This window comes from Lissotriton helveticus, chromosome 2_1 (assembly GCF_964261635.1).
Source record: "Lissotriton helveticus chromosome 2_1, aLisHel1.1, whole genome shotgun sequence".
In the NCBI taxonomy this organism is placed as follows: Eukaryota; Metazoa; Chordata; class Amphibia; order Caudata; family Salamandridae; genus Lissotriton; species Lissotriton helveticus.
In genome coordinates, this window is record NC_136059.1 from 887,054,325 (window position 1) to 887,077,290 (window position 22,966).

Here is a 22,966-nt window from a genome sequence, read left to right on the forward strand (position 1 = left end):
TCCCCTTTCTATCTTTCACCTTTCTGCACCTCTGCTCTTTTGCGCCTTATTTCTGCCCATTTCCCTTTCTCTCCCTCTGCTCCTTCACTCGTTTTTTTTCCCTTTCTATCTTTCACCTTTCTGCACCTCTGCTCTTTTGTGCCTTATTTTTGCCCATTTTCCCTTTCTCTCCCTCTGCTCCTTCACCCGTTTTCACTCGTTTTTTTACCCTTTCTATCTTTCTCCTTTCTGCTCTTTTCTGCATCTCTGCTCTTTTGTGCCTTATTTCTGCTTATTCTCCCTTTTTTCTTTATCCCTTCTTTCCTCCCTTTACCTTTCCCCGCCGCTGCTGCCCCCGCGGCCCCTCCCCCCCAGCACGACCGGCCCAATCCAGCTAACCCTCCCCGCTCCCGCCTCCCAGCTGTCCAGCCCTCCCCGACCCCTACTTAATGGCGGCCACTGCGGGGACAGGAGAGCAAGACCACTGACTCATTGTCAGTGAAATTGCTCTCCCACCCTCGCAGCTCCATCATTTAGTGAGGTGCCCCTGCCCCTGCACTCTTGAGTGTTGGTGATCGAGGCCCTCCTCCACCCGCAGGTTTCCCTGCGCCTCATCCCTGGTGGTCCAGTGGACCTCTGTCTCCTTTCTTTCTTTCTGCTCCTTCACTCCTTTTTCTCCCCTTTCTATCTTTCACCTTTCTGCACCTCTGCTCTTTTGCGCCTTATTTCTGCCCATTTCCCTTTCTCTCCCTCTGCTCCTTCACTCGTTTTTTTTCCCTTTGTATCTTTCACCTTTCTGCACCTCTGCTCTTTTGTGCCTTATTTTTGCCCATTTTCCCTTTCTCTCCCTCTGCTCCTTCACCCGTTTTCACTCGTTTTTTTACCCTTTCTATCTTTCTCCTTTCTGCTCTTTTCTGCATCTCTGCTCTTTTGTGCCTTATTTCTGCTTATTCTCCCTTTTTTCTTTATCCCTTCTTTCCTCCCTTTACCTTTCCCCGCCGCTGCTGCCCCCGCGGCCCCTCCCCCCCAGCACGACCGGCCCAATCCAGCTCCCCTCCCCGCTCCCGCCTCCCAGCTGTCCAGCCCTCTCCGACCCCTACTTAATGGCGGCCACTGCGGGGACAGGCGAGCAAGACCACTGACTCATTGTCAGTGAAATTGCTCTCCCACCCTCGCAGCTCCACCATTAAGTGAGGTGCCCCTGCCCCTGCAGTCTTGAGTGTTGGTGATCGAGGCCCTCCTCCACCCGCAGGTTTCCCTGCGCCTCATCCCTGGTGGTCCAGTGGACCTCTGTCTCCTTTCTTTCTTTCTGCTCCTTCACTCCTTTTTCTCCCCTTTCTATCTTTCACCTTTCTGCACCTCTGCTCTTTTGCGCCTTATTTCTGCCCATTTCCCTTTCTCTCCCTCTGCTCCTTCACTCGTTTTTTTTCCCTTTCTATCTTTCACCTTTCTGCACCTCTGCTCTTTTGTGCCTTATTTTTGCCCATTTTCCCTTTCTCTCCCTCTGCTCCTTCACCCGTTTTCACTCGTTTTTTTACCCTTTCTATCTTTCTCCTTTCTGCTCTTTTCTGCATCTCTGCTCTTTTGTGCCTTATTTCTGCTTATTCTCCCTTTTTTCTTTATCCCTTCTTTCCTCCCTTTACCTTTCCCCGCCGCTGCTGCCCCGCGGCCCCTCCCCCCCAGCACGACCGGCCCAATCCAGCTCCCCTCCCCGCTCCCGCCTCCCAGCTGTCCAGCCCTCCCCGACCCCTACTTAATGGCGGCCACTGCGGGGACAGGCGAGCAAGACCACTGACTCATTGTCAGTGAAATTGCTCTCCCACCCTCGCAGCTCCACCATTAAGTGAGGTGCCCCTGCCCCTGCACTCTTGAGTGTTGGTGATCGAGGCCCTCCTCCACCCGCAGGTTTCCCTGCGCCTCATCCCTGGTGGTCCAGTGGACCTCTGTCTCCTTTCTTTCTTTCTGCTCCTTCACTCCTTTTTCTCCCCTTTCTATCTTTCACCTTTCTGCACCTCTGCTATTTTGCGCCTTATTTCTGCCCATTTCACTTTCTCTCCCTCTGCTCCTTCACTCGTTTTTTTTCCTTTCTATCTTTCACCTTTCTGCACCTCTGCTCTTTTGTGCCTTATTTTTGCCCATTTTCCCTTTCTCTCCCTCTGCTCCTTCACCCGTTTTCACTCGTTTTTTTACCCTTTCTATCTTTCTCCTTTCTGCTCTTTTCTGCATCTCTGCTCTTTTGTGCCTTATTTCTGCTTATTCTCCCTTTTTTCTTTATCCCTTCTTTCCTCCCTTTACCTTTCCCCGCCGCTGCTGCCCCCGCGGCCCCTCCCCCCCAGCACGACCGGCCCAATCCAGCTCCCCTCCCCGCTCCCGCCTCCCAGCTGTCCAGCCCTCCCCGACCCCTACTTAATGGCGGCCACTGCGGGGACAGGAGAGCAAGACCACTGACTCATTGTCAGTGAAATTGCTCTCCCACCCTCGCAGCTCCACCATTAAGTGAGGTGCCCCTGCCCCTGCACTCTTGAGTGTTGGTGATCGAGGCCCTCCTCCACCCGCAGGTTTCCCTGCGCCTCATCCATGGTGGTCCAGTGGACCTCTGTCTCCTTACTTTCTTTCTGCTCCTTCACTCCTTTTTCTCCCCTTTCTATCTTTCACCTTTCTGCACCTCTGCTCTTTTGCGCCTTATTTCTGCCCATTTCCCTTTCTCTCCCTCTGCTCCTTCACTCGTTATTTTTCCCTTTGTATCTTTCACCTTTCTGCACCTCTGCTCTTTTGTGCCTTATTTTTGCCCATTTTCCCTTTCTCTCCCTCTGCTCCTTCACCCGTTTTCACTCGTTTTTTTACCCTTTCTATCTTTCTCCTTTCTGCTCTTTTCTGCATCTCTGCTCTTTTGTGCCTTATTTCTGCTTATTCTCCCTTTTTTCTTTATCCCTTCTTTCCTCCCTTTACCTTTCCCCGCCACTGCTCCCCCCGCGGCCTCTCCCCCCCAGCACGACCGGCCCAATCCAGCTCCCCTCCCCGCTCCCGCCTCCCAGCTGTCCAGCCCTCTCCGACCCCTACTTAATGGCGGCCACTGCGGGGACAGGCGAGCAAGACCACTGACTCATTGTCAGTGAAATTGCTCTCCCACCCTCGCAGCTCCACCATTAAGTGAGGTGCCCCTGCCCCTGCAGTCTTGAGTGTTGGTGATCGAGGCCCTCCTCCACCCGCAGGTTTCCCTGCGCCTCATCCCTGGTGGTCCAGTGGACCTCTGTCTCCTTTCTTTCTTTCTGCTCCTTCACTCCTTTTTCTCCCCTTTCTATCTTTCACCTTTCTGCACCTCTGCTCTTTTGCGCCTTATTTCTGCCCATTTCCCTTTCTCTCCCTCTGCTCCTTCACTCGTTTTTTTTCCCTTTCTATCTTTCACCTTTCTGCACCTCTGCTCTTTTGTGCCTTATTTTTGCCCATTTTCCCTTTCTCTCCCTCTGCTCCTTCACCCGTTTTCATTCGTTTTTTTACCCTTTCTATCTTTCTCCTTTCTGCTCTTTTCTGCATCTCTGCTCTTTTGTGCCTTATTTCTGCTTATTCTCCCTTTTTTCTTTATCCCTTCTTTCCTCCCTCTACCTTTCCCCGCCGCTGCTGCCCCGCGGCCCCTCCCCCCCAGCACGACCGGCCCAATCCAGCTCCCCTCCCCGCTCCCGCCTCCCAGCTGTCCAGCCCTCCCCGACCCCTACTTAATGGCGGCCACTGCGGGGACAGGCGAGCAAGACCACTGACTCATTGTCAGTGAAATTGCTCTCCCACCCTCGCAGCTCCACCATTAAGTGAGGTGCCCCTGCCCCTGCACTCTTGAGTGTTGGTGATCGAGGCCCTCCTCCACCCGCAGGTTTCCCTGCGCCTCATCCCTGGTGGTCCAGTGGACCTCTGTCTCCTTTCTTTCTTTCTGCTCCTTCACTCCTTTTTCTCCCCTTTCTATCTTTCACCTTTCTGCACCTCTGCTCTTTTGCGCCTTATTTCTGCCCATTTCCCTTTCTCTCCCTCTGCTCCTTCACTCGTTTTTTTTCCCTTTCTATCTTTCACCTTTCTGCACCTCTGCTCTTTTGTGCCTTATTTTTGCCCATTTTCCCTTTCTCTCCCTCTGCTCCTTCACCCGTTTTCACTCATTTTTTTACCCTTTCTATCTTTCTCCTTTCTGCTCTTTTCTGCATCTCTGCTCTTTTGTGCCTTATTTCTGCTTATTCTCCCTTTTTTCTTTATCCCTTCTTTCCTCCCTTTACCTTTCCCCGCCGCTGCTGCCCCGCGGCCCCTCCCCCCCAGCACGACCGGCCCAATCCAGCTCCCCTCCCCGCTCCCGCCTCCCAGCTGTCCAGCCCTCCCCGACCCCTACTTAATGGCGGCCACTGCGGGGACAGGCGAGCAAGACCACTGACTCATTGTCAGTGAAATTGCTCTCCCACCCTCGCAGCTCCACCATTAAGTGAGGTGCCCCTGCCCCTGCACTCTTGAGTGTTGGTGATCGAGGCCCTCCTCCACCCGCAGGTTTCCCTGCGCCTCATCCCTGGTGGTCCAGTGGACCTCTGTCTCCTTTTTTTCTTTCTGCTCCTTCACTCCTTTTTCTCCCCTTTCTATCTTTCACCTTTCTGCACCTCTGCTCTTTTGCGCCTTATTTCTGCCCATTTCCCTTTCTCTCCCTCTGCTCCTTCACTCGTTTTTTTTCCTTTCTATCTTTCACCTTTCTGCACCTCTGCTCTTTTGTGCCTTATTTTTGCCCATTTTCCCTTTCTCTCCCTCTGCTCCTTCACCCGTTTTCACTCGTTTTTTTACCCTTTCTATCTTTCTCCTTTCTGCTCTTTTCTGCATCTCTGCTCTTTTGTGCCTTATTTCTGCTTATTCTCCCTTTTTTCTTTATCCCTTCTTTCCTCCCTTTACCTTTCCCCGCCGATGCTGCCCCCGCGGCCCCTCCCCCCCAGCACGACCGGCCCAATCCTGCTAACCCTCCCCGCTCCCGCCTCCCAGCTGTTCAGCCCTCCCCGACCCCTACTTAATGGCGGCCACTGCGGGGACAGGAGAGCAAGACCACTGACTCATTGTCAGTGAAATTGCTCTCCCACCCTCGCAGCTCCACCATTAAGTGAGGTGCCCCTGCCCCTGCACTCTTGAGTGTTGGTGATCGAGGCCCTCCTCCACCCGCAGGTTTCCCTGCGCCTCATCCCTGGTGGTCCAGTGGACCTCTGTCTCCTTTCTTTCTTTCTGCTCCTTCACTCCTTTTTCTCCCCTTTCTATCTTTCACCTTTCTGCACCTCTGCTCTTTTGCGCCTTATTTCTGCCCATTTCCCTTTCTCTCCCTCTGCTCCTTCACTCGTTTTTTTTCCCTTTGTATCTTTCACCTTTCTACACCTCTGCTCTTTTGTGCCTTATTTTTGCCCATTTCCCCTTTCTCTCCCTCTGCTCCTTCACCCGTTTTCACTCATTTTTTTACCCTTTCTATCTTTCTCCTTTCTGCTCTTTTCTGCATCTCTGCTCTTTTGTGCCTTATTTCTGCTTATTCTCCCTTTTTTCTTTATCCCTTCTTTCCTCCCTTTACCTTTCCCCGCCGCTGCTGCCCCCGCGGCCCCTCCCCCCCAGCACGACCGGCCCAATCCAGCTCCCCTCCCCGCTCCCGCCTCCCAGCTGTCCAGCCCTCTCCGACCCCTACTTAATGGCGGCCACTGCGGGGACAGGCGAGCAAGACCACTGACTCATTGTCTGTGAAATTGCTCTCCCACCCTCGCAGCTCCACCATTAAGTGAGGTGCCCCTGCCCCTGCAGTCTTGAGTGTTGGTGATCGAGGCCCTCCTCAACCCGCAGGTTTCCCTGCGCCTCATCCCTGGTGGTCCAGTGGACCTCTGTCTCCTTTCTTTCTTTCTGCTCCTTCACTCCTTTTTCTCCCCTTTCTATCTTTCACCTTTCTGCACCTCTGCTCTTTTGCGCCTTATTTCTGCCCATTTCCCTTTCTCTCCCTCTGCTCCTTCACTCGTTTTTTTTCCCTTTCTATCTTTCACCTTTCTGCACCTCTGCTCTTTTGTGCCTTATTTTTGCCCATTTTCCCTTTCTCTCCCTCTGCTCCTTCACCCGTTTTCACTCGTTTTTTTACCCTTTCTATCTTTCTCCTTTCTGCTCTTTTCTGCATCTCTGCTCTTTTGTGCCTTATTTCTGCTTATTCTCCCTTTTTTCTTTATCCCTTCTTTCCTCCCTTTACCTTTCCCCGCCGCTGCTGCCCCGCGGCCCCTCCCCCCCAGCACGACCGGCCCAATCCAGCTCCCCTACCCGCTCCCGCCTCCCAGCTGTCCAGCCCTCCCCGACCCCTACTTAATGGCGGCCACTGCGGGGACAGGCGAGCAAGACCACTGACTCATTGTCAGTGAAATTGCTCTCCCACCCTCGCAGCTCCACCATTAAGTGAGGTGCCCCTGCCCCTGCACTCTTGAGTGTTGGTGATCGAGGCCCTCCTCCACCCGCAAGTTTCCCTGCGCCTCATCCCTGGTGGTCCAGTGGACCTCTGTCTCCTTTCTTTCTTTTTGCTCCTTCACTCCTTTTTCTCCCCTTTCTATCTTTCACCTTTCTGCACCTCTGCTCTTTTGCGCCTTATTTCTGCCCATTTCCCTTTCTCTCCCTCTGCTCCTTCACTCGTTTTTTTTCCCTTTCTATCTTTCACCTTTCTGCACCTCTGCTCTTTTGTGCCTTATTTTTGCCCATTTTCCCTTTCTCTCCCTCTGCTCCTTCACCCGTTTTCACTCGTTTTTTTACCCTTTCTATCTTTCTCCTTTCTGCTCTTTTCTGCATCTCTGCTCTTTTGTGCCTTATTTCTGCTTATTCTCCCTTTTTTCTTTATCCCTTCTTTCCTCCCTTTACCTTTCCCCGCCGCTGCTGCCCCCGCGGCCCCTCCCCCCCAGCACGACCGGCCCAATCCAGCTCCCCTCCCCGCTCCCGCCTCCCAGCTGTCCAGCCCTCCCCGACCCCTACTTAATGGCGGCCACTGCGGGGACAGGAGAGCAAGACCACTGACTCATTGTCAGTGAAATTGCTCTCCCACCCTCGCAGCTCCACCATTAAGTGAGGTGCCCCTGCCCCTGCACTCTTGAGTGTTGGTGATCGAGGCCCTCCTCCACCCGCAGGTTTCACTGCGCCTCATCCCTGGTGGTCCAGTGGACCTCTGTCTCCTTTCTTTCTTTCTGCTCCTTCACTCCTTTTTCTCCCCTTTCTATCTTTCACCTTTCTGCACCTCTGCTCTTTTGCGCCTTATTTCTGCCCATTTCCCTTTCTCTCCCTCTGCTCCTTCACTCGTTTTTTTCCCTTTGTATCTTTCACCTTTCTGCACCTCTGCTCTTTTGTGCCTTATTTTTGCCCATTTTCCCTTTCTCTCCCTCTGCTCCTTCACCCGTTTTCACTCGTTTTTTTACCCTTTCTATCTTTCTCCTTTCTGCTCTTTTCTGCATCTCTGCTCTTTTGTGCCTTATTTCTGCTTATTCTCCCTTTTTTCTTTATCCCTTCTTTCCTCCTTTTACCTTTCCCCGCCGCTGCTGCCCCCGCGGCCCCTCCCCCCCCAGCACGACCGGCCCAATCCAGCTCCCCTCCCCGCTCCCGCCTCCCAGCTGTCCAGCCCTCTCCGACCCCTACTTAATGGCGGCCACTGCGGGGACAGGCGAGCAAGACCACTGACTCATTGTCAGTGAAATTGCTCTCCCACCCTCGCAGCTCCACCATTAAGTGAGGTGCCCCTGCCCCTGCAGTCTTGAGTGTTGGTGATCGAGGCCCTCCTCCACCCGCAGGTTTCCCTGCGCCTCATCCCTGGTGGTCCAGTGGACCTCTGTCTCCTTTCTTTCTTTCTGCTCCTTCACTCCTTTTTCTCCCCTTTCTATCTTTCACCTTTCTGCACCTCTGCTCTTTTGCGCCTTATTTCTGCCCATTTCCCTTTCTCTCCCTCTGCTCCTTCACTCGTTTTTTTTCCCTTTCTATCTTTCACCTTTCTGCACCTCTGCTCTTTTGTGCCTTATTTTTGCCCATTTTCCCTTTCTCTCCCTCTGCTCCTTCACCCGTTTTCACTCGTTTTTTTACCCTTTCTATCTTTCTCCTTTCTGCTCTTTTCTGCATCTCTGCTCTTTTGTGCCTTATTTCTGCTTATTCTCCCTTTTTTCTTTATCCATTCTTTCCTCCCTTTACCTTTCCCCTCCGCTGCTGCCCCGCGGCCCCTCCCCCCCAGCACGACCGGCCCAATCCAGCTCCCCTCCCCGCTCCCGCCTCCCAGCTGTCCAGCCCTCCCCGACCCCTACTTAATGGCGGCCACTGCGGGGACAGGCGAGCAAGACCACTGACTCATTGTCAGTGAAATTGCTCTCCCACCCTCGCAGCTCCACCATTAAGTGAGGTGCCCCTGCCCCTGCACTCTTGAGTGTTGGTGATCGAGGCCCTCCTCCACCCGCAGGTTTCCCTGCGCCTCATCCCTGGTGGTCCAGTGGACCTCTGTCTCCTTTCTTTCTTTCTGCTCCTTCACTCCTTTTTCTCCCCTTTCTATCTTTCACCTTTCTGCACCTCTGCTCTTTTGCGCCTTATTTCTGCCCATTTCCCTTTCTCTCCCTCTGCTCCTTCACTCGTTTTTTTTCCTTTCTATCTTTCACCTTTCTGCACCTCTGCTCTGCAGCACCACCAAGAACACAGATCCAGCACAACCCGCCCACAAGAACACAACCGAACCGAAGACCCTGCAATGCATCCTCCTCAACGTCCGATCCTTCCACAAACACGCCACAGAAATCTGGGACCTCCTCGACAGCACAACCCCAGACGTAGCATTCTTCACCGAAACCTGGACCAACACCACCTCGGGACCGGACATCGCCATCGCCATCCCCCAAGGATACAAGATCTCCAGGAAGGACCGCCCCATCCACCCAGGAGGAGGAATCGCCATCATCCACAAATCCAGCCTCCGCCTGAGCACACTCTCTGACGAGTCCACAGAACTGATGGAACACCTTCACTTCAAGATACTGGCCAGCCCCACCGCCGCCCTCCGAGGAACCCTCATCTACCGACCTCCTGGACCCCGCGGACCCTTCGCCAACTCCATTACGGACATTATCTCCCTTCAGGCCATCGCATCCACCAACTACACCCTGCTGGGAGACCTCAACTTCCACCTCGACAATCAACTGGACCCCAACACCACATCCCTCCTGGACAACCTCCACAACATTGGACTCCGCCAGATCGTGACCGAGCCCACGCACTCAGCAGGACACACCCTCGACCCCCTCTTCACTACAGGAAACTCCATCACCTTCAGCCACACCACCGAACTCCCATGGACCGACCATCGTTGCGTCCACTTCACCTTCAGAACACCCACCATCCACAGACACCAGCACCTGCTTCCACAAAGAAACTGGACCAAAATCACCGATGACCAGCTCACCTCCTCACTCAACAACTCCACCCCAAACATCGCGGAAAACGACGACCCCAACACCGCAGCCCGAACCCTGCATAGATGATCTCGGACAGCACCAACACCATAGCCCCCCTCAAGAAAAACAACAATACCCGTGCCAAGAAAGCCAGATGGTTTAACACCGAACTTCGAGAGTCCAGGCGCACATGCCGCCGCCTCGAAAAGGCCTGGAGAAACACCAAATCCACAGAAGCCCACAACAACTTCAGAGCCGCCACCAACGCTCACCATCAACTCATCAGAGAAATGAGGAAAAAAGCGATTGAAGACAGAATCTCCACCTACGCACACAACAGCAAAGAACTCTTCAACATCATCAAGGAGTTCGCCCAACCCACCAGCGAGTCTACCGACATCCCTCCCTCACAAGACCTCTGCGACAAACTCAGCATCTTTTTCCACCACAAAATCAAGAGCATCTACGACCACTTCGACGAAGACAACCAACACACTGAACCCTCACCAACCACCCCCGACACCCGGAAACCAGCGATTGATGACTGGACAGCACTCACCACGAAGACACACTGAAGACAATGAAGTCAATCCACTCAGGGGCCCCCACGGACCCCTGCCCCCACCACATCTTCAACAGAGCCGCTAACACCATCGCACCCATGCTCCGCCAAACCATCAACCGCTCCCTGGCGACCGCCTCATTCCCCGGCGACTGGAAACACGCCGAGGTCAACCCCCTCCTAAAGAAACCCTCAGCGGACCCCACCGACCTCAAAAACTACAGACCCATCTCCCTGCTCCCGTTCCCAGCGAAAGTCATCGAGAAAGCCATCAACAGCCAACTCGCCACATTCATTGAAGAACACAACATCCTCGACTCCTCCCAATCCGGCTTCAGAAAAAACCACAGTACGGAAACCGCCCTCCTCGCCGCAACAGACGACATCCGCACCTTACTGGACAAAGGAGAAACAGTAGCCCTCATCCTCCTCGACCTATCAGCGGCGTTCGACACAGTCTCCCACCGCACCCTAATACGCAGACTCTACGATGCAGGAATCCAGGACAAGGCCCTCGACTGGATCTGCTCCTTCCTCTCCAGCAGGACGCAGCGGGTCAGACTCCCCCCTTTCCTATTGGACCCCACACCTATCACCTGCGGAGTCCCCCAGGGCTCCTCCCTCAGCCCGACGCTCTTCAATGTCTACATGGCTCCACTTGCCCCCATCGTCAGAACCTACGGACTCAACCTCGTGTCATATGCAGACGACACCCAGCTCATCCTCTCCCTATCCAACGAGCCCAACACCGCCAGACGCAACTTTCGAGAAGGCATGGAAGCCGTCGCCAAATGGATGAAAAACAGCTGCCTACAACTAAACACCAACAAAACAGAAGTACTCATCATGGGCCCAAACCCCGACGCCTGGAGTGACACCTAGTGGCCCACCGCCCTCGGAAACCCGCCAACCCCCACAGACCACGCACGCAACCTGGGAATCATCCTGGACTCCGAGCTCAAAATGGACCGCCAGATCAACTCTGTCTCATCTTCCTGCTTCCACACCCTCCGCCTCCTTCGTAAGACCTTTAAATTGATCCCCCTCAAACACCGAAAGACAGTCACTCACGCCCTGGTCACCAGCAGACTCGACTACGGCAACGCACTCTACGCCGGAATAAACAAAAACCTCATCCGCAAGCCACAGAACATCCAGAACGCCGCCGCAAGACTGGTCCTCAACCTGCCAAAACACTGCCACATCTCCCAGCACCTGCACACACTCCACTGGCTCCCCGTCGAGGCGAGAATCACCTTTAAGATGCTCACCCACGCACACAAGGCCCTCCACGGCACCGGACCAGCGTACCTGAACAGCCGACTCAAATTCCACGCACCCCAAAGGACCCTACGATCCGCCCAGCTTTCCTACGCTGTGGTCCCCCGCACCAGAAAGACCAGATCGGGAGGCCGCTCCTTCTCCTTCCTCGCGGCCAAAGCATGGAACGCCCTTCTGCTCCACCTCAGACAGACAACATCGCTCCCCATCTTCGCAAGAAACCTCAAAACCTGGCTCTTCGACAGACCCCCTCCTTGATGGAATGGAACCTGCACCCCCCAACCCCCCCCACCCCTAGCGCCTTGAGACCCTTACGGGTGAGTAGTCGCGCTTTAACAAACTCCTGATTGATACAGGTTAAACTTGAGCAAAAGAATGAGTAGGGTGTGTGGGGGGTGGGAAATGGACTTAACCAAGAATAAGAAAGCAATCCATCCAATTGCAGCATCTCTAAACAATGTTCACTCCTGACATAGACACGCTTTGCACATTGTTGATCTTTTATTTGATGCAGGTTCTGGTGTTCTGTTTATGAGAGAAACCTGGTTAATTGATTTCTCCTTCCCTGACATTAAGGCAGCAATTCCATCTGGTTGTTCTGTATTACATCCAGATAGAAATAAGAGAATAGAGGGCGGGGATTTTAATGCTTTCAAACAAAGCTTTCTTTGCTCTATGTTACAATTAAAACAACTTTTGGGGTCAGAAGGTCTAGGCTTTTGCTGATCCATCTCTACTCAGAAGTCCTTAGCAAGAGTATTCATCTATCGATGCCCTGGCCATGCAAGGTATTTTATAAAGTCTCTTGATGATGCTCTGGTCCATCTCACTCTTTGATATGCACATCTATTGGTTTTGTGGGACTTCCATATACATGCTGATTGTGACTTAGCTGTACGATAGCCTTGCTTGACAACATGTCTTCTCTTAATCTCACTCAATATAAAGCAGGTGTTGGAGTGTAGTTTTCTATATCTTATTCTTCAAGTGTAATCATTAAATAACCCCCGCCATTGGTCATAAGGACCTTTGGTCGTAAACAAGGAAAAATTAAAAGGAGCAATCCTCTATGTCAAAACTATAAAAACAAAACAATAATTATAGACTTTAATACAGTCAGTAAAGCGAATGTGTGTGAGCTAAGGGGTTTTATTAATCAATTCTTTAGTTTCAGCATTTATACAATAAACATTAGTCTTTTAAGCATCATCATTAGAAATGAACATGATCCAGCAATAGGTAAATATAAGGAAAACTACAATATTGATAAGTATGATAGTTAAAATGGAAATAATACTGCAAGCATGTTCCATGAATGAATTTCCCTAATCTAAATTATAAGAATGGAATAGAATAAGGTGCCAGTTCAGAAAACCCAATAAAGATTTCTGATGAGAGAATAATTGCATAAGCATAATGCCTTTGCACATCAAATGAAAGAAAATGTTAAGCTGAAAGAATCCTCAGCTATAAACCAGCAGACATCTAATAAAAGTAGGGAATAGGCTTAATAATCTCTCATAAAGAGAGATATGGTCTACAAAATCCAGAAATGGCTATCCAGCAAATGTGAGCAGGAGAAGCCCCCTCTATTCTAGGAACACACACTAATATAAACACAATACATTGTAAATTGAACAAAGATTTCACATTTTATGTGCACCAGATTCAATAAAATTTCAGTAAACTATTGGGAGTAGGTGAACTCTCAACATTCTCATGTCTTCAAAATAGGCCACAGAAATGAATCCTTGAAAAGATACTTCATTCACATTTGTTGGTTTTTAGTTTTAGACAGTTCTTCCCATAAATCATCTTACCTGTTGTCTTGTCTCCTTCTAGTAAGAACCTCACTATCAATTGGGTAATACATAACAAATGCCTATTCACTAACTAACAGAAGGCTTCTGGAAAGTTGCAGCATCTGCAGGGATAAGTAAAACATCTTGTGCAAAACAAAAGCTCAATGTCACAAATAGGCCTTTCACTGTTAATATATAAATCCCTGTTAACATGACACCTACAGTTAGGCTAACTTAGATCTACATATTCTTTTTTCTGTTATATGTTTATATTGTCTAAGTATATCTACCTTCTACATTTTATTTCATAATCTATGTGTTACTTAGCATTTGCACTTCTTATTTGAATACGTTTTTGTTTGCAAAATGAAGAAATTAGTTGCAGTATAGGTCACACCATTGACCTTTTTTCTCGAATTCTCGCAGTTCTGTAATGGAGCCTCATACGCTGGCATGAGGCCCATGTTACTCTTCAATATGCCAATTTCATGGTTTTTTGGGACTTCCATATCCCTGATGATTGTGTCTTAGACGGCTGTATGATAGCCTTCCTTGACAAAATTACTTCTCTTAATTTCACTCAAGTATTCTCTGCCCCATGCATCAAGCAGGTCACTCCATTGACATCATTTTCTCTAATTCTTCCAGGTTGGTAATGGAGCGTCATTTCCTGGCATGGTCTGACCATTCTCTCATCAATTTCCAGGGGCTGCGGGGGGAAGCCAGATCAGCCTGAACATCTAACACTTAGACCTTGTGCGCATTGAATAAAATCAGACCTTAGGAGCTTCCTTTTGAATACTGTTAGGCCTGTCATCCTTAGGGTGGTCTTCCTCCAACTTTGTGACAGCTTCCCTCCACTTTATGCTGTACCACTTTGCTGGCCTTAGGATTTTGACCACTTTACTACTGCTGACCATTGCTAAAGTGCATGCGCTTCTCATCTAAATATGGTACCATTGATATTCACACCTGATTTGCATATTTAGTTTATGAGTAAGTCCCTTGTATAGTGGTATATCATATACACAGGGGCTGTAATCTAAATTCTACTAGTGGGCCTGCAACACTGGCTGTGCCACCCACTCAATCAGCAGCATGCTCAACCAAAACTGATTGACTGATACAAAAATGACACAGCACCAATATTATCTTGATACATAGGGGGGCATGAGAGCAATTCTCTTCCTTTTTTGCCTGATGGAGCACAGTATTGGCTAATAGCTTTGGCAATGCCAACAGTTCATAAGGATGAAATCTATTTGCTTTGCAAACCATTTTTTCCCTTTCTAATTGCCATTTCTTTTCTATTACTTGCGACTTTTAAACACGTCATACTGGTTCTGATGTGAAGTAAATGACTACTTTAATCAAATTCAGAATTCCAAAAGGAATGTTATGGTAATGTGCATTATAGCTCAAATTTAAATAGTAATTATGGAATAATGAATAAAAAAAAATAAACATTTCAACTCCTCCATTCTCTGCCAGCCAATATTGTAAAACACTTTTTTTTCCATTTGCTTTGGAAAGTAAGTCAAACTAAGACTGAGAATACATGCCCTGCATGAAAAGTTCAACTGCATAAATGGAGCAAGGGGTGGGTGTGCGCCAGGTAATGAAGTCGAGAGAAGTATTGGATTCCAACAAAAATCTTTATTTCCAATTGGGAGCATTTACACTAAGCCAGCGCATTTCGGGGCATATTACCAAGCAATAGCGATAATTATCGCTATTGCTTGGTTAGAGACAAAATTTTACCGCAGAGCTGCGGCGATTATTATCGCAGATAAACCTTGGTATTACCAAGGTTTATCGCAAATGCGATAAAAAACGGCCGCAATGCATGAATATCGCTGAAAAGTTAGCGATATTCATGCATTACCGAGCTAATGCTCTTAGCCATGTTATCCACCTCCCATTGGATAACATGGCTAAGAACTGCTCAGGGCAGGTGTTAGCTTTTGGAGATATTCGCGCTTAGCGCGAATATCTCCAAAAGTTGGTAATAGGAGATAGCGATGTTAGCGACTGTTTCCAGTGGCTAACATCTTGGCACGCCCACTTTGCATGTCATTAGTGATAAATATCACTGACATGCAAAGTGGGGCCCAAGATGGTCGCTATCTCCTACTAGCTGTCGCTAACTGGTGTTAGCGACAGCTAGGTAATAGAGAGATCATTTTATCTCCGCTTTCTTGGCTTTTAAAGCCAAAAAAGCGGAGATAAACCCCCTTGATAATATTCCCCTTCGTTCTCACATGGAGAACTTCATCAGGGCTCAAATAGGGCGACTATCCTCACGATACTGAAATAAATGTACCACAAAAGTGTGCTCGAGATGAGTATAATTGGTGCAGCCGCAGAGTCGGACGTTCTTAAAGCCGAGTCTGGCCTCTGATCATAGGTCTGTGATCACTGAAGGTAAAACGAAGGTTGCGCAAGGTCTGTGCTCCAGGCAATGACATTGGACGCAAATGGGATTTCCCAGGGCCAAGTTTGGCCACTAGAAGTATCGTGACATCGTCAGAGTTGCTGAGGCTACTCTGACGATGTCATTCATCATGTGAGAATGAAAGGCGTTGGCTGAGTGCAAATGCTCCCACTCCGTGAGAATTAAACAATTGAAAATAAAGTCTTTTTGAAACCCAATACCGAATCTCTGGACTTCATTACTTGGCGCACGCCCATCCCTTGCTCCATTTAGGATCTGAACCACAAAGGCACCACCTGACGGCCGGTGACAGGGCTTGCTGCGCAGGATCTCTGTCTCTTTTGTTGTATCACGACTGCATAAATATGAAACTTTCAATCCTGACCAGATTGTTAATTAAATACTCTATATTGTCATTTGTCAGCACAATTGTGTATAATTTATACAGGTTCTTTATCAAGATGTGAAAAATTGCACTTAAAATCTCATATACCCATATAAAATCATGTTAGTTGAAAACCAAGCCATTAGTGAAACAGGGAGCATTTGTAAAGAATCGATATTAAGTAAAGCACAGGTTTATTAACTCTGTACCCAGTACCAATAAACAATAGACCTTAGGAAACAAGATTTAAAAAGCAATATATTTTTATATGTCCATAAATGATTTAAAAGCAAAAGCACTCAGTGTGTACAATGTTAACATGACGTATTATGCATGATCAAGAAAACTATATATCACATCATGCTTCAGAGATGAATATTTTGCCTGCGCTAGTCTTCATCACGTTCAATTACTTCTGACAGCTTTAAACAGGCATGCAATGATATGTAAATTACGATGAAACTATGTCCTCTCAGAGCTGCATTACTCTTACACACTGGGGAATGTATTCCTTGTAAATAGAACACGATGAAAGAATAATAAAATGAATCATGTCACAGCATATGCTGCGTCGTTCACTAGGAAGATTGCTTCACTTATACCACCCAGTTCTCCACCCATTCCCCATAGCTCCTGAAAGTCCAGACTGCTCAGTCAGCCTCGATTACCTTCACTTCAGCCAACATGAGAAACACACTCTGGTGTTGTTGCCGAGAGCCATTTCCTGTATCCACGATTTACCAGTAGCAAAATAAAATTTTGGTGAAAAAATGTAAAATGTATGTGCAGCGAATTGCCAGCATAAAGTTAATATGGAAGAAATTAATGTTCAGTTGAGGGTCCTGGCAAAATTAAAAACATTAATATATGCATAGGCATATGCGGGATTTCTGATTTCCAACCTGGTGAATTTCTGCTAGGATTTAGCAGATTGAAACTTTTGCAGCAGCAATCGAGAAAAAAGATAGTAACATTTTGTGGTGCTGGTAACTTAATTGAGGTAACAGAAATGCCTGCTAAGAATTCTAGGGTTATTTCCTATTTTTCCAATTTGAAATGTGCACAGAGATTATTTAGCGAAATGTTTTAAAATAAAAATGATATGTCACTGCATTAAAGTAGTACAAAAACACAGTTCGATTTTCTCTACATTCATTGAATAATCAGAATTTTCATGTATAGAAACCATTTCATAATGGTATTGTTTGCATCGCCTAAAATATGTCCCAGCCATGTCCATGCACTTCCCAGCATCCATCTTTAAAGGAAGTGATATGTCTGGTTGTCCACTAAAACAACCTTTGAAAGAGAAATCCTGATGAGTGGACTTCATTCTCAATATCCATTGCTATAAGAAGTGGCATTACTGCAGTCCAGAGCATCCCTCTCTACATGCACTAATAAACTTCTAAAGGAATCCATCAGCCAGTGATTTCCCTCAAAATTACCGACTGCTTTGGCCTGCACATCCCAGGTAGGACTTTGAGCCAAAATCCCTGGCCCACTGCAATCTAAAAGGCAAGAGCTCACAAAGTGCCTTACTAGGACCCTACACAACCCATCCCCACCATCAGTCTCAGACCTAGACCACACAAAAGCTCATACACCATGCTCAGAACTCAAAGAACCAACCTCATACACATTTCACTAACCTCCACACACACACACAAACTATCAATCACAAACTCCAGCTCATGCTCACCAATGCACATTCTGCAGTACTCGATGTTCAAGAGTTTGCAGGCCTCATGATTTATCACAACACTGATGCATGCTTCATCACTGAAAACTGGCCCACCTCCACATCATTGCATGTCTCAGCCTTTCTTCTTCCCACAGCCAACAGCTTTCTTCAGGAAGACCTTGCTCAAAAGAAAGGAGGAGGCCTCACTGTCATCCATTAATCCACTTGGTCCTGCACCATGGGAAATAAAGCAACATTTGACTGCATGGAGCTCCTCATATGCAACTTGCCAATCACCACAACTCAGTCCACTACCTACCACCTTGCCTACAACCCTCCTGGACAGACCAATGACTTAATATAAGAATTTCCAGAATTCCTCTCCTGCCTCATCCATCCAACAAATCCACACCATCACCTTAGATGACTTCAACCTCCCAGACAACTCAAACTTCCTGAAATTCACTGGCACACCTAACATGGTACCACCTGGCATCTAATCAAACAAAATCCAAATGTGACATCCTTGACCTCATCTGTTCAACATCACCAGTCTTCCAATGCACACTTATCATAGCCCTGGATTAGACCAATAATCTCACCATCTTCATTCCCTTGCTTAGCGTCCATCCTACCAACCATGCCCTGTCCTAATGGACGAAGGGGCCATGCCCCTCACCTATAGCCCAAATAGAAGGGTGTCCGTCAGGCTGAGCTAAGGTCAGCCTGCCAGACGCTCTTTATTTATCAGATCAGGCAGCCAGAAGCTAGACGTGCGCTAAATATGCGGGCTCCTCACTGCCCGAGCTTAAGTTTGCAGAGCTGAAGATGTCATAGCTCCTGTGGGAGTGACATCTTAAGCCTGGCAAAGAACCTTGAAGCCCTTCCCATTGTGATGAGGGGGAGCTTCACTGATTGCCCGAGGCAATAGGCACTTCAGTTCTAAGCCCTGAAGTGTCAATCAATGACACCTCCTTACAGAGTGGCTGGGGTCAGCAGTCTAACTGACACCATCCCACTCTGTGATGAGTAGGGACTGCTGCCTCCCCTCATTGGCTGAAGTGTGCACAGAGCTGCACAGGTGTGACTTTCTTTTACATTTTTGGTGCGTGTGTGCATGCATTAATATATGGGAGTGAGTGTTGTGAATGGATATATGTTTGTGTGCATGCATGTTTAAATGCATGGGTGTGAATCAGTGTACATATGTACGTTGGTGTCCCATCCACCTCCTCCCTGCTATAAGTAATGGCCGCCACGGCATCCAACTCCTCAATGTCAACCCAAAAGATAAAAACAAACCTTTAGAGAGTTCAGAGGACCTAAACCTCCAACTCACATTTTGGCCTACCAGCTCTGTCTGACATCAGCACCCTTCCAAATTACTTAAAACACATGTCTGGAAACCCATGTGAAAACTAGGGCTGGGCAGAGCTTACGGAGATACCAAAAAACTCTGCCAAATTCTGCGAGCCGGCAGAGAATTGCTTGTCCACCCATAGCCTCGAGTACCTTTAAGCTTTCCCCTGCACCCATGGCAGTGCTACTGTTTTCAGTATTCCAGTAGAGTTAGGGGGGGTGTGACAGGAGCCCAGACATGACTGCCTCACTCTGAATGAGCTCAGTGGCAGCTTATAACATCCTTCAACATTAGTGGAGGCACGAAGCAGAAAATGCACCACTCAAGCTGCGGTGCTGTGTTAGGTAATTATTACCACACATTGAATACACTCATTACTCTTCTGTCAGAGACCCAGCTTCCTCTTAATCAAGACGGTTCCATTCAGCAGGCCATCCACCGCCGTGGCCTGTGGACAGGAACTTGTACCTTCATGTGCCTCGAAGGTCCACTGGTGACAAGTCCTTTTCTCCCCCCCGGGCAAGGGGCACCGATGGTAAAACTCTGTGAACTCTGCCGCCGTAGTGGAGTTTACCACAGACCCCTAGTGAAAAACCATGCACTAATTAAAACACACAACTTTAAGCAGAATCATTTTGCACCCTGGTATTCTAATGATATCCCAGACAACAAATGCACCATCAGATGCCAGGAAAGAAAATGGAAGAAAACAGAACCCTTGACAACCTCGCATGTAACACAGATACATCTCATCACATCAGCCAAAGCCAAGTTCTACATCAACAGAATTAATGAAATTACCAACAGAAGTACATAAACCCCTCCTGATCCTCCCTACCCACACTCCACTGAAAAGTGCAATGGCATCAACCACTTCTGCAATGAAGAAATACAGAAGATCCAACATGATATCAACAAAACCAAACTCATTCCTCTGTGTGTCATCCACAATGGTCATCCTTCAAACCCCTGTCTCTCAAATATCTAGCAACCCCTCAATTCCCTGAAAGTCACCACCTATGAAACCCTCTCTGTGGGAGGTTAACCACACTCATTTGTCAATGCTTTACTCTCTCGAAACATCTTCCTTGAAGCTCTCAAGACAGGTCATATTATCCCAGTCCTGAAGAAGCAGACACAACACATTACCAAATAGTGGCACGTTACTCATCTACCCTTCATTGGCAAGATCATTGAAAAAGCAGTCTATGCTCAATTTCAAGATCACATCACCATCAACTATCTCCTGCAGAAATCCAGCTTCAGATCACACCGAAGTATGGAAACAGCTAACTTACAAATGACAGACAACAGTCTCCTAACAACAAACAAAGATGACCCCTTTGTTTTGATATTACTGGACCTCTGAGCTGCTACTGAAATGTCTATTATCCCACCCTCATTCCCATCCTGCAGTCTGGAATGGGATTCACTAGAAACATCCTTTACTGTTTCTCTTTCTGCCTATCCAACCCACGCCAGTTTGCCCATACATTTCAAAGTCTTAGAAAATACTTGGAGCCGCCTGTGAACCTTCTCACAAATAACACCAATATGCTGATGACTCGCAAATGTATTGAAAATTCTCTTTTATTTAAGACACCAAATGTCTCCGCTGGATCTGGACATACCTAAAGCTTAACCTCCTCTAAAACATAATTCCTGCTATTTGCCAAGAACAACAGACAACTAGGCTTTCAACTCAACACCATGAACTGGACAGTTAGGAATAGCTGATTTTACCTAAAGCCAAGTCATTCAGATTCACAGTGGTCACTGATCTCACCTCAAGGAACATATTTATTTATTTATTTATTTATTTATTTTATTCGACTTATATAGCGCATTATAACCCAGGGGTCCCTAAGCGCTTATTGCCAAGATACTCAAGATGATCTGGTAGCCGCCCTCTACTAAAGAAAGTGAAACCATTCCTCCAAGAAAGTACCTGCAGGGATACTATTCTATCTCACATATTTTGTAATTCATATGGTTGCAATTCCTTGCTCCATGTCCATGTAGACTCCACACTGGCACCCCATTAAGGCATCTTACACGATACAGCAAACCTCCCCACCGCGATAAACTTCAAAGTGGCTGCTATCAATCTGAATTTAATAGTGTGGAACCGGTTGGCGCTGATGAAGAAGTGTGAACCTTACCCGGAACAGCGAGAGCACCTGCGGGTAAGATTCACAGCGAGCAGCATGCACCGCAGCCGCCCACCGATGGGGAAGCAGCGCCGCTGCTGACCAGTGTGCGCCTGAAAGAAAACTGTGGTCACCGACTACATAACTCCGACCGTGTAATACCGCAAGTAAATGGTCCAGTCATTATGGGCTGTCACAAAAGGAGACAGGGCGGTAACAAGGAGGGAATAAGAAGCCTCATAATCAATAGGAAGGCAGCGTTTACCAAGGACAATGACACCAGCCAATGATAAATATGGGCAGAGAGTGGGCAAGGTTTCTACAGCACTTCAACATCCTACCCTACTACAGCATGCCTCGGTGAGCGAGTAGCACAAGCGTGCTGCAACGCTAGGCTCGACCTAAATATGGGTTAGGGAATCATGGTTGAATACTAAAACAGAACAATGATTATCACCCAGTGGGTCCTTTAGCTCTTTGTGCCACTGTTATGTGAGCTTTGACTTTGATGTAGCTCAACAAGGAGTGTTTTCCCATCCACCGCTGACACAGGTGAATTTGGTTCGATGAGTGTTGGAAATTACCCTTTCTGTAAGGTCACCAACAATTTTTTTGCTTCCCTTCTCCCCTTTTTGCTCAATTTGTGTTTGTTGGCTCTAGGACTATTGGCACTTTACCACTGCTCCCAGTGGTAAAGTGCATGTTAAAGTGCATGTTCTCTGTACTCTAAACATAGTAACATTGGCTATTCTACAAAAAACATATTTAACTTACCTATAAGTCCCTAGTAAATTGTACTCCATGTGCCCAGGGCTTGTGATATAAATACTGTAAGTGGGCTTGCAGCACTGATTGTGCCACCCACTTAAGTAGCATATTACACATGCCTCATGCCTGCCATTGCTGAGGCTTTGTGCAATTTTAAACTGCTGTTTCAACCTGGCAAGTTAACCTACTTGCCAGGCCGAAACCTCCCCCTTTTATTACATTGAAGTCATCCCAAAGATAAGAGGACATGTACTTTTGAGTTGTACATGTCCTGTTAGTGAAAAAAGGTCACATTTGTTTTTCACTACTTCAAGGCCTATCTCTCGCTTAGAATAACATTGCCATAAAACATCTTTTAAGTGTAATTTCCAATTGGGAAATATATAGAGATTTAGAGTTTGGTGTCTATCAACTCAGAATTTAAATCTCAATTTATGGTGAAGTCGGATTTTAAATTGTAAGTCTGAAAATGCCACTTTTAGAAAGCTGCCAATGTTTCACTTTAACCAATCTGTGCCTCTGTCTGTCTCTGAATACATGTCTGGGTTGGGTGGCAGCTGGGCTTTGTGCATTCTCCTTAGATAGTCACTCACAGCTGGGGTGTGGCATTTGCATCCTTAGGGTCCATTACAAGGCAGATTGGCCTTTGTGAGGTAGATTGGGAGGGAGGATATGACACTTGAACCTGGATAGAGCAGGGTCTGCCACCTGCATAAGGAGCTGCTACCCTCTTTAGGGAGTATGGAGCCAGGGCAGGAAAGGGAGGTGTGTTTTCAAAAGTAGGGAGGAAATGAAAGGCGAGTTACCCACTCATAGGAAGGAGTGTTAGGTCCAGCCAGGTGTTCGCCCAAAGTAACATAAACAATGAGAAGTACCAGGCTGTTCCTAATGGGGGGTTGGTGTTAGTGAAAAACGTACGTCGTGGAACTACGCATGGGCATCCAATATGTTGGATGTAATGGCCTCACACACCCTTGCAGGTGTCATGCTTCATCATCGGCTATGCTCCTCGTTGGGTCGGCGGTGCAATACCCAACGGGCAACACCTCAAAGAGGGGCTCTTTGGCTAAGATCTTTTATCCATCTGCCGTGTGGGTGAAGTGTGGGTATGGGGCCAGTGCTATGTAGACGTAGTGATT